The sequence below is a fragment of the Topomyia yanbarensis genome, chromosome 1 (assembly GCF_030247195.1).
Source record: "Topomyia yanbarensis strain Yona2022 chromosome 1, ASM3024719v1, whole genome shotgun sequence".
Taxonomy (NCBI): domain Eukaryota; kingdom Metazoa; phylum Arthropoda; class Insecta; order Diptera; family Culicidae; genus Topomyia; species Topomyia yanbarensis.
Window position 1 is genome coordinate 5,480,435 of NC_080670.1, and position 13,106 is coordinate 5,493,540.

Below are 13,106 nucleotides of genomic sequence, written 5' to 3' on the forward strand. Positions count from 1 at the left end.
GGTTGGGACGGGTTTGTTTAGAGCCTGACATCTTGTTTCCATGACAATATTTTTTAGCTTGTAGTACACTATTTTGTAGATATATTATGTGGCTTAATGTCTGCGAATGGAAGATGTTTACTTGCAATTTTAAACAAGACTCAGGTTCAATTTTCTACATGACGGCAAAATGGTCAAAAAAATGTCGTATAGTTTGGGACACATCAAACAATTTAAATAATTAAAGGCAATTTAAACTTTAATGCATTATATTTATTTTTTAGTTAATATTTATTTGTTAATTGGTATTTTAGAATAAGAATAAGTAACTGAGAGACTTATTTACTTCCATTTGACAAAACTAATCTGACTCACAGTTTTTACATGTAAAACTTGTACGCAATCTTGTACGCATGCGTAATTGTATGGTGTCTCCAATGAAGCAAACGCAAAACCCTGATCGGTAATAACATTTTAGTTACTTCTTACCACTTTAAAATTATTTACGTTGAAATTTCGATGAAAAAGATTCCATTTAAGATGGCGCAAAAAAACAACAGATTTTTCGCTCGTTTTTTGACACTGCTTAGTGCAGCTGTGACAATAATGAACTATAACTTCAACTTGGTATAAAAAGTGAGCTACGATCGAGTCTAGTATGTGCTAAAAAATAACAGATGGCAACACTGCATAGGAACGAAAATATCGAGCTGTCCCAACCTATACGACAATCCCTTACCACAAGTGCGTCTACGAATGATACTTGCTACGATGTGTAGATAATTCATTTGAGATATAAACGATTTTTTTCCGAACATCCCCAATGGAATTCGTGTTGGAAGATTGCGGCTGTGCTAATCCTTTTGAGCCTATACACCTAACATTACGTATAAATTCTGTAATAAGACTATCTCAAACTGAAAATGATTTATTCTGATTGCAGCTGAAAACTGGAAAATCTATCCAGCGTCAATATTATTTCTTATTGTTTTAAGCAAGAGAATCGAAAGTAATGCGCGTTATTCGTACAATGAGTTTTCAGCCGTATCAATAATTCAGATGAAAGCTTATCTATTGCTAATAAAATCAATATATAATCAAAAAACAATCTTTTGATGAACCTGAAACCAAAACTACAACAGACACCAACAAAATGCAACCAACAGAGACTGCATTTAGCATCTCAAAATCAACAGCCACTACTACGAGAAAGGAAGCAAATGTAAAGAAAGATGGACACGACTATTACTCAAAAGCAAGTAATATTGCGTGATTTTGAGCACCAAGACTGCAGTCCTGATGAAGGTTTTCGAAGAAAATAATACTGCCACATTCAATGAAATGTGGAGCATAGAACATCGGATTCCACACGCTGCCTCAATACCACTGCTAAGTCGTGTCTGTAGTTATGAGCGATCGCTTCTCACAAATCCACGAAAATTGCTAGGAATTTCTTGTAAAGAACTTCATTTGCTCAATTTCGGCGTTGGACAGTATAGACATCACGCAATCCCACCAAAGGTGGCCGATACAAGCTCGAATAGACACACGATTTTGTCCGGCTCAGTGAGATGTCCATTCAAAATTTTCGCTCGCTGGAGTAGGAGGTCTTCGAAACAGCTAACCCTGTGCTTTTGTAGCTCCACACATGACAAAGTCGAATCGGTGATCACACTGTCAGTCTCAACTTTGTGAGTTGGCACATATACATGGTAGTCCTTTATAAATGACTTGTCGTCAGTAACGTTATCTGCTTTAGACAGATTATCACAATTATCTGAGTGAGCGTCGTATTCAAGATATCTGTCACTGCTGAATATTCCTGCGTCAGACGCGAAAGACAGTTGTCAGCGAGCTAGTGTTCAAGCCAAACTGGTGTTCTGGAGTGAGGAAAGTGAACAAGGAGACTGTGCAAAACTTGATGGAAGAGGTCATACGAAAGGTCCGGCTATTCGTATTCACTAGAAAGGAAGTTTGAGTGACGTTTTTTTATTCTGTTTGAATTAAACCTGCAAAAGAAGCATTAATTGATTTTTAGTAAAAAAAATTACTGATTTATGCACATTCGTGCTTGACCACTTTTTGATCGTAACACCCTTTAATAATATTTAAGAATTAAAATTGCCCAACTACACGTTGTGCGTCATTGAGCATATAGTTACAGATATTTTGTTCTTTACGAAACACATGTCTAAATACGAAACATTCACATTTACTCGAATCTATAAATAGTGATATGTACAATCAATTCAGTACCAGTCGCTTCCGACATGTTGAAGAAAACACATTATAACGCATTGTCAAGTTAAATGTTAGCCCTTTCTATCTCCAGTTTGTTTTCAAAAAAAAAATTAAAATATCATTTCATCGCTTTGCTCAGTTTATCAACCTCTTCCCAGACGCGATGGCTGTAGCTTGTGAAATTTTCAAATAACAATTTTTTTAACTTCATATTTAGTGCTGTTTATTGCCAGATGCAATTCCACGTCGTGACAAGAAAGTACAGCCAGCAATAAACATGCCTCACCTTTTTTTCCGGAAATTTATGACATCTCGTTCCCTTCATATTCAGACAGTCCTATATAGCACCTATCCATAACCGCAAAGCCCAACCGCAGTCGCATACAACTCACTCGCCGTCACTCGAAAACCGAAACTCTTCTCTCGTTTCCCCCCGCCTCGGTCCCTTTTCCGTTGCAAACGTTGTTGGTGTCATTTTTTCGTTTGACATCTCACGTACAATATATTTATGTATTTAGTTACTGAGGAGATGGGACGAGACCGACGCCTTATCGCGCCCCGTTCGTTCTCGTCTTGTGGAAGTCGTAAAAAAACAAGACTGGCGAAGGAAACGACAAACAACAGCCGAAACGCAGTGCTGCTCCGGTTTCAAGATGGCCGCCCGGTCTCGGCGGCATCATTTGACGGTCGATTGGTTGGACGGTGCGATCGGTCACAGATCGGGACACACAGCAGGCGGACCCAAAGCATAGAATGTTCTTCAAGCGACTCACAGGGGTTTTCGGTAAGAAACGAACCTAATTGAAATTGCCGAATAATTGACCCTCCAGATGTCTCTTTAATTCAGAAGAAATTGTCAGGCGTCATGCGGTCGCCTAAATGAAGATAATTATGCAACTGCTGAGGTTAAAAAAATTAATAATTTGACAAATAATTTTCACGGAACATTAGAAGTCGAAACTAATAACAAGAAAAAATAAAAGTTTCAAACATTTTGCCCCACTGCACCCAGCGTGTGTATTTGCATAGGTGTTGCTGATAATACGCCATACGTTCCCGCACGGATGAAAGCGGACAAGATTCGAACACGTTCTCCACCAGCCAACCAGCGTCTTCGTGCATTTAGTCATCTTCCAATTTGTGTATGTGTACATGAGCAACGCTATTTCGGGACCCGAGATGTCAGATTATCAAAGTGGGTTTCCTGACAGCGGCCGATTGCATGTTGTCTGTGTCACGGTGTGTTGGAAGAGGTTGTTACCTACGGCACTATTTACCGAGAAAATTATCGAGTCATCAGAATATTTACACAATCAGGCGTCAGTTTTCTTATCTCGTACGGTGATGACGATGACTACAGCGGCAACAGCGACACGCCGAAGGACTCCGCTGCGGTGTTCATCATGAAACGTCTTACCTCATTCTTTCTTTCGTTCGTCCTCCAAGCATCCGCAAACTTATGATGGCAGCTGTTTAGTTCGCTCAAACTTTACAGCTGGGTCTTTTGACAAAACAACTTGAAAAATATTTCCAAAAGAGTAGGCCATGATATTTCCATCGGTGACGGTGAAGAAAATTTACTCTGTTTGACAGCCCTGCCGGAAAGAAGTTTATTAATTCATCCAACCGCAGATTCTCATCGGTACCTACAAGCAAGCTAAGACAGGGTCGTTCTTTGTCTTGTCAGCAGTATGTTCCCGGTTTTGTTTGAACAATCTTATCAGCGGCTCGGCATTCTTCGGTTGCTTCTTCTGGCCTGATGGCAGCTTCCCTCACTATCAGCGTCACTTTAAGACACAGCAATAAAGAGCACCCCATCGTGACGAATCTCACCGAATAGAGCAGCAGCAGCAGCAGTGGTTTCTTACTCACGTCAGCCGGGTTCAAAACTTTCTAGGAACTATTAGTTTGACACCAGATAAACTACTCACGGAAGATTAGAAACCGAAGACGCTATGAATCACGCAATAAACAGATGTGCTCTTATCGGCCATTTTGTTTGCCCTCCACGCTTTCCATCTTCACTTATTTAGCCCGCCTTCTTGGATCGGTCCTATCAGACGACGGTCAATGCCGACGGTAGATGTTGAACTTTAGCCTAAACTTCGATGCAATGCTTATCTGTCTGTTCAGAAGAATGACCACTAGCGGAGGGTAAGAGACTAGAATAACAAAGAGACGCCATGTTCCGTTTGGAATTCCAATTTTACTGTCAATGTCATTCCAAACGAATAAGAGAGTTGTCAATCGTAAATGTTTAGCATTATGTGGCATTGTTTTTAACAAAGTATTGTTATGCAATTCATTAAAATTACTAGATTTTAAAGATAAAAATTATATCCTCAAACCAAATTTGTTACAAACCGTCTTGTTTAGAAACGCTAAAGAGAAAAGGGCTTGGTTTGATGGGGCACGAAATTCAGCATGAGGGTAACGAATACCAAATGATGCAAATTATTAATTTTGGCCTAATATGGTTTGCTGCTGCAAAATACGATTCCTGCGGATATAACTATGTTTTAGCTGGTCGAGGAACTCAGCAGACCAGAAGTCGCATCGGATTTTTATATTGGTTACAAAAAACAAACGGAATAACAACAAACAAGTTTGGTGAGGCTTGCACATTTGCAGTGTTACTTGTGACCTGTAGCCTGGTTGCTAGTTGAATTGTTTTCACGGAATTAAGATGGCGTCTCTTAGTTATTCTAGTCTCTTTAGCGGAGGGGTAAGGTAAAGTTTTGACAGGGGTGCAAAAACTTGGCGTTAGAGAGAGATTTTTCTAAATTTTGATTGCAAAATGTTTAAAATTGGAGGCGTCCCCTAAGCTGACTGTATTACGGCATTGCAAACATCATCAATATCACATGTATCAGTTTGGATAATCTTAGTGCATCATCAATTATCAACAATTAATACTAATTGATTCGTACATCTCCCATTGAAAGTGTCAACTAGGAAAATAGCCATTCATATTCCATTGTTCATAATTGTAGCTTTGCATATTGGCAGAAAGTTGCTTTAAGATGTGGGTGCAATAATTCTCGATAGTGGTGCATCGAGGAGGCCGGAAGGATTTATCGGGCCTTTTTTATTTTGTATGCGTTTTCATGATGTTCAATATTAATGTTCTTTTTTCATGTGCTGTATGTTTTGCCTCTTTCACCTTCCATTAAGTTTATTTACGTTGTCGTTCTGCGCATGAATGTCACAATATCTATTAATATATTGTAGTATACGAGTCGTAACTTTACTGAATGAATATCATTAACGTATTATCTCTTGTCTTGCTTTTAATTTGTCGACGATACTCAGATGCACACGGGAACATGCAAATAACCAAACCGTTATAGACACGCATTAGTATACGCGAAATTTTGAACGTACAAGCATACGCGATATACAAACATCCGTGCGATACAAAGAACGCGCACTTTAACACACGAACGCTCGATACTTGCACGATAATACAAACCCGGTCGTAAAAGCGATCTCGCAATCATATAAATGTCCCGGAGCTTGAGAAAACGAGGTAGCATTTGTGAATTTATAAACGCAGTCTCATGAGCTAAGATACAAACACCCGCTCTCGCGTGATCGTGAGTCTTATTCGTCCGGGAGATCACACTCTAAAATACGAAACTTATATACAGTAGATGACAGGTCTCAGGGCGCCATTGTTAGAGAAACCTCGTAAGATGGGAGAGCTCACTTTTTTCCTTGATCTGAACCGCACACTGAAAATTAAACATCAGATCAGATAACTCGTGCTAAGATTCAAAAGAACACGCGAATACGTAAAATTTGATAACTCGGTTATATAAAAGCAGCAACGCGGTCAAATACGTTTACATAGAAACGCTTGTGTCCTTCGCGATAATATAAATCTGGACACCCATGTAGAAAAGTGTCAATGCATTTTTTCAAACCAAGTTTGTCGCTGCTAATCAAGCCGTAAAAGTTGTTTTGTCGACTAAAAGAATCATTTACCATTTAACAACACCGACTCTGAACGACATTTAGTAGGTGGAGCCTATTATGTTTGATAACTGTTAGTTGAAAGTAGCTGTCAGTTTGCAATAAGTATGATATAAAAAACAAAATGATTGCAAACTTGTGAAATACTAAGCGAAACTTTAACAAAACAAATTTGCAACAACGAGAAGGCGTCAACGATGCATCTTTATTCGTCGTTTTTCTCCTGTCAACTAATCAACCACAACGAGAAAGCGGCCATGATGTTTTCATAAATGTTCGCGCTATATTCGAATTGCACATTGTTAGGCGCAATCGAAAACTGTGTCATTTGCCTGGAGTGCTCTATCTAATTGTTATATTTTCATCCATTTATGATTTTATTCGAGGGCACATTGAAAATGTAAAACTAAAATTGAAAAATTCATGGTGAATCTAGACGCGCCAGAGGAATTTAGGTATAGAAGAGCAAAATATTCGCTTCCAAATGTTCCATTTTATCTTGCCAAAATAACATCGTATAATTCCAACACCGAAAATTGAACTCGATTTGAAACTAGGTGGCAAAATTGATTTGTAATGCAGCGTACGTTCTCATGACATGTTACAGAATAAACAGTTGAAAATATGTTTACCGCAGCTGGATTTTTACACGTGATTTGGTTTTATTATTAGTTTTAAACATTTTATCACGGCGAAATATGTTGCTTGGGGGAAAACTATGGCTTGCACAAACATTCAAAAGCCCACACGATTATACAAACAAATTTATGCATGCGAAGTCACAAACACGCAACACACCCGCCCTCACGATCAAACCCTCTAATATAGAATCGCTTGAGCTCTGCGCGATAATAATAACCCTGGACACAGACGCAAACATGCAGTTACGATCATTTACGCATACCTACGCCCGCAATCTCACCATAATAAAAACATCCCTGTTGTTAGGGGAACGTATTAACACCTCCGAAATTACAGACGCGGTCTCAAGTGCGATCATATCCACCGTGCATTCCCAAACGAACCTTTGGTCCTAGCAAACTACGTAAATCCATGCCGTCAGTTGGACAATTCTCAAAAACAAAATGCGCTCATATACACTACACAACAAATTTCAGGGCGACATTTACCAGGAACTCTTGTGATATGACTTTCCAACTCACTTCCAACTTTCATTTGAACTGTACTTTCAAAATTAAACATCAGACTCGCAGGCCGTGCGAGTATTCATGAACCCACTTGAATTTGCAAATGGCCACATGGTTATACAATCGTATGTTTCATATAATCTAGCACACACGACATTCAAACTCCCACGAGTTCAAACACGGTAACATACAAACGCTCGAACCTTACGCGATCATTCACGTGCACCTACGCCATCGATCTCGCAAAACTGAAAACGGTCCGGTGATTAACTCAACCTGTTTGCCCTTTCGAATTTATAAATGCGGTCTCAAGTGCGAATCATGAGCCCTACACTCAATATCACAAGCAGAATCCATCCCGCTACAATTTGCTTTAAGCAGTGTTTTCGATCTCGTCTGCAATTGTGGTGAGTGATTCTGACAGGGATGCCTTGCGAGAACCAAGATGTATAGGTCCAGTTTTTTTTAAGAAAATGGGATGTATTATGTAATATAGTCTTCGAAAAAGTGGCTTTTCATAACTTTTATTAGATAACAAAACTTCAATGCTCACAGCAATTGATCCTGACGTACTAGAGACAAACGGGAAACCCCATTTTCCATCGTTTTCTTTCTACCTTCTGAAAGACAATATGAAGTTCCAGCTTACTCGAGCTTTTTTCGAACAGTGAAATGTACCAAATCCAAAATGGTTAGTGGCCAAGTCGGTGTTCGGTCTTTTATAGATAAAGGTTTAACAGCATTTGAGCAAACTAACGTGAGCGAATTATTTTGACAAACAGCGAAAATTGAGAATTCATCCGAATGTCGCTAAGGGCGATTACAAACAACCACAATTTTCCCGTTATTTATACTAGTTGTATTAAATCTTTTTCCAGTCACCAAAGTCAGCGGACACGATACTCAACCTACTTTCTGCTTCTACTAGCATGCAGCGAACGACACGAAATTATTACATTAAACATGGGTGCATTGTTTAAAGAACACAGGAAACCGCTACCTTTCTTCCTGTTTTGACGATCTACCGAAATGAGTGAGTCGCAGAAGCGGATAGTGGAGCTCCGGACAAACACGATTGTCCTTGACTTCTGGTTTTGTCGTATTTGGCATATTTGATTCGCGAAATGAAACATGTACTGAGGGCGAGGGCTTAGATTGTGGTCGAGCTCTGGCTTACGACTTGCGTCTGACAACGTTTAATTCAAATAAAAATTAATTTTATACAACATCCGAAAACGCGAGGTTGTATGTGACAGCCATAACCTCAAGATGTAGTGAAATCGGGACAGTGGTTGAATTCCGAGTTACTTCTACAATTCACCAAGAACTATTTCTCTAATCATCACACCCTCGTCGATCTCGTAGCAACTAGTGACGACCAATCGCCCTGATAGCAGCTAAACGGGTCTACATTTATCTAGGCCAATTTCGTCCCTGATCCTTCCGACTTATTTAATGATTATAACCTAGTCGTTCCGCCGAGGCAGCATAGATCTTGAGAACGGCCATGTAGAAGGTTTGATTCAATTCTTCTGGTGTATTTTCTCCATTAATCTATGACAAAAAGTCGAAAAACGGAAGGTCGAATGGACATCGGGTCGAATGACAAAAGGTCGAAAGAGAAAAAGTCGAAAGACAAAAGGTTGAAATCAAAATTTTAGCCTTTTTTATATTTTTGAAAAATAGGTTTTTAAAGTACCATAAGTTTAAGTTTAAATATTTAACAGAATAGTATTTCAAATATTTGCTATATTGAGCACAAAGTTTTAGCTTAGAAAATTTATTTTTATTCAAATTGGACTTGACTGCCGTTCCACGCATAATTTTTCCACCTGTATGGGGAATGTGGCTACGCCACATCGCTTTTATTTAACCCCTAAGGTTAAATAAGCTAGCTAAACGAATGGATTACAGGTTTGCTTACAGGGGGCCGCTACTTCCGACGGTGGATAGATGACCTTCTCTTCCAGCGGATCCACAGCGCGCTTTCAATTTCTTGGCCTCGATTATTTGACCAATCCACTTCAAATTGGCTTCCCTTTACGCACTAGGACATTGTAGAAAATACATTGTGCTAATTATAGTTCTTAACTCTTGGTAGTATCAGAAATGATGAAACTGACAACTTTCATTTGGGTGTATGTTCCCTGAAATATGGCAGCCGAGTCGTGTTGCCAGGATACTGATGAGACTGAGGTCGAAGTTTCTTGACTGAGGTCGAAGTTTCTTCTCTTTTGTGCAAAACTGTTTACGAAGATATTCGTAATAATTTGAGACCAGAATAAAACCAAAACCTGGAACAGTCGGCCGTCCTCTTGATTCGATGTCTAGTTTCACCAGGAGTCTCTGCTATTTATTTTCTCCCAATATTGAGTCTAGATACAATACCAGAAGTTTTTATGGGACTACTATTAACCTGTACTATCTCACCTCTTTCCAGCAGAATGCTAGTTGCAAAATCCCACAACAATACCCAACCAACAGTTCGGGCTAATCCTTTCGATTGCTTCGTCAACAATCGATAACTGGGTCATTAACAATCGCTGATTAAATCGGTGATAGCCCGCAAACATTCGTTTCCTTATTCTCCGTTCCCTTGTTGCAGCAAGAACCCGGTGTCACCACCACCCCCGATTCAGAAACTCGAAAGGTCGTAAATAATACCGAAACAATGGGCTCAATCACGCCACGGGCCCAATAAAGTCACAATTCGGTCGATCCCTCCAATAAGCCAGATTTATTATCGTCGCCGAAACCGCCATCCCGATCATCACCACCACCACCACCGCCGTTGTCATCATCGACTGGTAATTACCTGGAACATACTCACGTTGAGGGTTTTATTGTTTAAACGTTGATTAGACGGTAGAAAAAAAAAGTTTGACAATTTACGCCGATTTTTTTTTGTAGGTGGTGGTAGTACACTATCAGGGTAGTACAACTTTTTTCTTTGACTCAGATCACAGAGGGCAATTTGATAAGGCAATAATTTGTTTTTGAATTATTTTTAATTTTTCGATTTGTTTGACGACTGCTGTGGCTTGTTTGAGCATTAGTCAATAGCCTGCCGCGCCGACCACCGCGGCTTCCTACGATGTCGGTCGGTGGGGGTGTGATAAGCTTCACCGAAATAGTGACAAGAAGAGAAAAAAACGAAAATGGAGAATTGATCGGTGGGTAATCGCTGGTAGGTAGGTTGGGGTAAGTGAGGGTGATGATTCTTTCAGCTGATGCCAGGGAAATGCTCGTTGGACCGGTCGATAATAGGCTGGCTGGCTGGCAGGCTGACTGACTGACTGACGCTGTTATCATGATGGAGAAAATGCGATGAGGTAGGTTTCAAAATTCTTCATTCAGTGGCTCCTCGCTGGGTGATGGTAACGACGGTGACGGTGGCGGTGGCGTCGGTGGTGTGCCGAGCAGTGGACATGCGTACTACACGCAGCTAGTACACAGTGTTTTTGTGTCGTTTGCGGGTCGATAGTATCTCTTGTCTGGTGATATCTGCTGGGAATGCTGTGTGGATGTGTGTGTGTGTGTTTTTTTTTGTAGGACAAGTGGAACACCGACGGGAGTTTAATCGATTTTTTTCCTCTCGAGTGGGTGATCGAAGGAGACGGAGAAGCCCTATAAAATGGAGGCTAAAAGCTTTAAAATTGAAGTTATTTGGTTACCTGCTGTCCTGTCCGAAAACGATAATTGTCGTTGAAAACTTTAGACGATCTTATTTTCTGTTGAAACAAACTGATTAGTTGCCATCGCAGCATACTTGTAATCCTCATGGCCCACTTGATCCTTTTGATGTTAGCGTCTCACTTGATCAAATGCTTGTTTCAAATAGATTAGGGGTGCAACGAACAGCTTTCGACCGAAAATCGAAAAGCTTTATGTTTCATTTGCGTTTCTTTCTCTAATTGTTAATATATTTGAAGCGGAAGTCAGGCACGTCGTCAGAGGGGGGGATCGGTTAGCCAACTCGTGTCTCGTGATTAAGCTGGAAAAGGTTTGAACACATTGATGAGGAATTGTTGAAGAATGTTTGTGGAAGACTGAGCACTAAAACTCTCCAAAACACGAACTCCTCGCCAGTGATTCGCACGATTTCTCAGATTTTGGATACAATGCCAGTTATAGCCAGATTAGAGTATGTTATTAAATTTACTATTTTCTATTGCACCCAATTTGAGGTGTCTAGTACCCTCGATAAAACATCAAGCATCATGCTCGAGCGTATTTCAATTTAGCGACAACAGTGTAGCCCAGAAGTAAGTTTTTGTTTTCGCATAATTTTAATATCATTTTTTATTGAAATTAATTCCATTTTTATACGAGAAATGCGTTCCGCACAGATACCCTGATAATCTAGAAAATTTTTAAGAAAGAAAAGCTTGTCAGCTTGCGGCTCAATTCTCAGTGAATTCAATAGGCATTCGTGTATTACTAATTTTTCTGATATGAAGCAACGTATACAGTAGTAAAAAAACTGTTGTAATTTTTTCACTTCTACATACCGTGCCGATTGTTGCTAATTTACATATAAGTCAATGAATCACATAAACATCGAACAATTTCACTTTCAGGTTAAGTTTACACGATGAACTTAGTATTGCAACTAGCAGCAACATTTTAGTCGCTTTCTGTGATTACCAATAAATGTCCACGTTGGCAATAATTGAGACCGACTGAAATGTTGCGACTGGTGGCAACTATAAGTCAGTATGTTGGGATTAGCATTTCGATTTCCTTTCATTATTTGTTTGTGATATACAAACAGTGAGATGAACAGATATCAGAAGGCAAAGAGAAGAAAAACGATTCAATAAATTGAAATCTACTTAGGAGCTCATCCTTTCCATTCATCCTTACTATACTTTCTATACTCAACACAGATAATTTCGGACTAATACTCTGATCCTAGCAGTTTAGTTTAAATGAGACAATTCTGCAATCAAACAACCATGGCAGCTTTCTTCAAGAAGCCAAATATCAATGCACGGTGGTCCAGAATGCAAATTTAGTAGGAATTTTGAGATTTTACTAAAACTAATCAACTTAGCCTTATGCTATATTTCACCCTAAGGAGGAAAATTTGGTAAAAACGAAAATTTCTCACTAGGGTGAAAATTTGTTGGTATAAACCAGTCTTTGTACAGGAGGGCACAAATCCTTATTTCATACTATGTTGCGTTTCGGCTTCGCCTCATCAGAAACCGACACTAACGTATTGTCGGAATAGATTAGCGCCGGCTTGACGCAAATCCCTTAAAACTAAAACACACTATGTGTTTCAATCAAACGACTGATCAAACGTGATGTCCCGTTAGAGCAGAAGTTCTGTTTATGCCGATGAGACACAAGTGAAGCCGAAACTTGTCACGTTTGATCAGTCGTTTGATTGAAACACATAGTGTGTTTTAGTTTTAAGGGATTTGCGTCAAGCCGGCGCTAATCTATTCCGACAATACGTTAGTGTCGGTTTCTGATGAGGCGAAGCCGAAACGCAACATAGTATGAACTTAGCCTTATTAAGTCATCGGAGAAGTTTTCGTAGTTTGTGAGCCTCTTCTTTTTGTTAAAACAACAGTTAGGGTGGTTCTAATTTTACCAAGATAAAACAATTAACTTTTTAATCATTCTAGCTACAGCCGAACGACCTTCAGCGAAGTTGTAGAACGACAAATTTTGGAAAAGTTTGCTGAAGATCTATCTGTCATGTTTTTTAATTCATAATAAATTTAAAATCGAAGCTTAGGATGTTCAAAT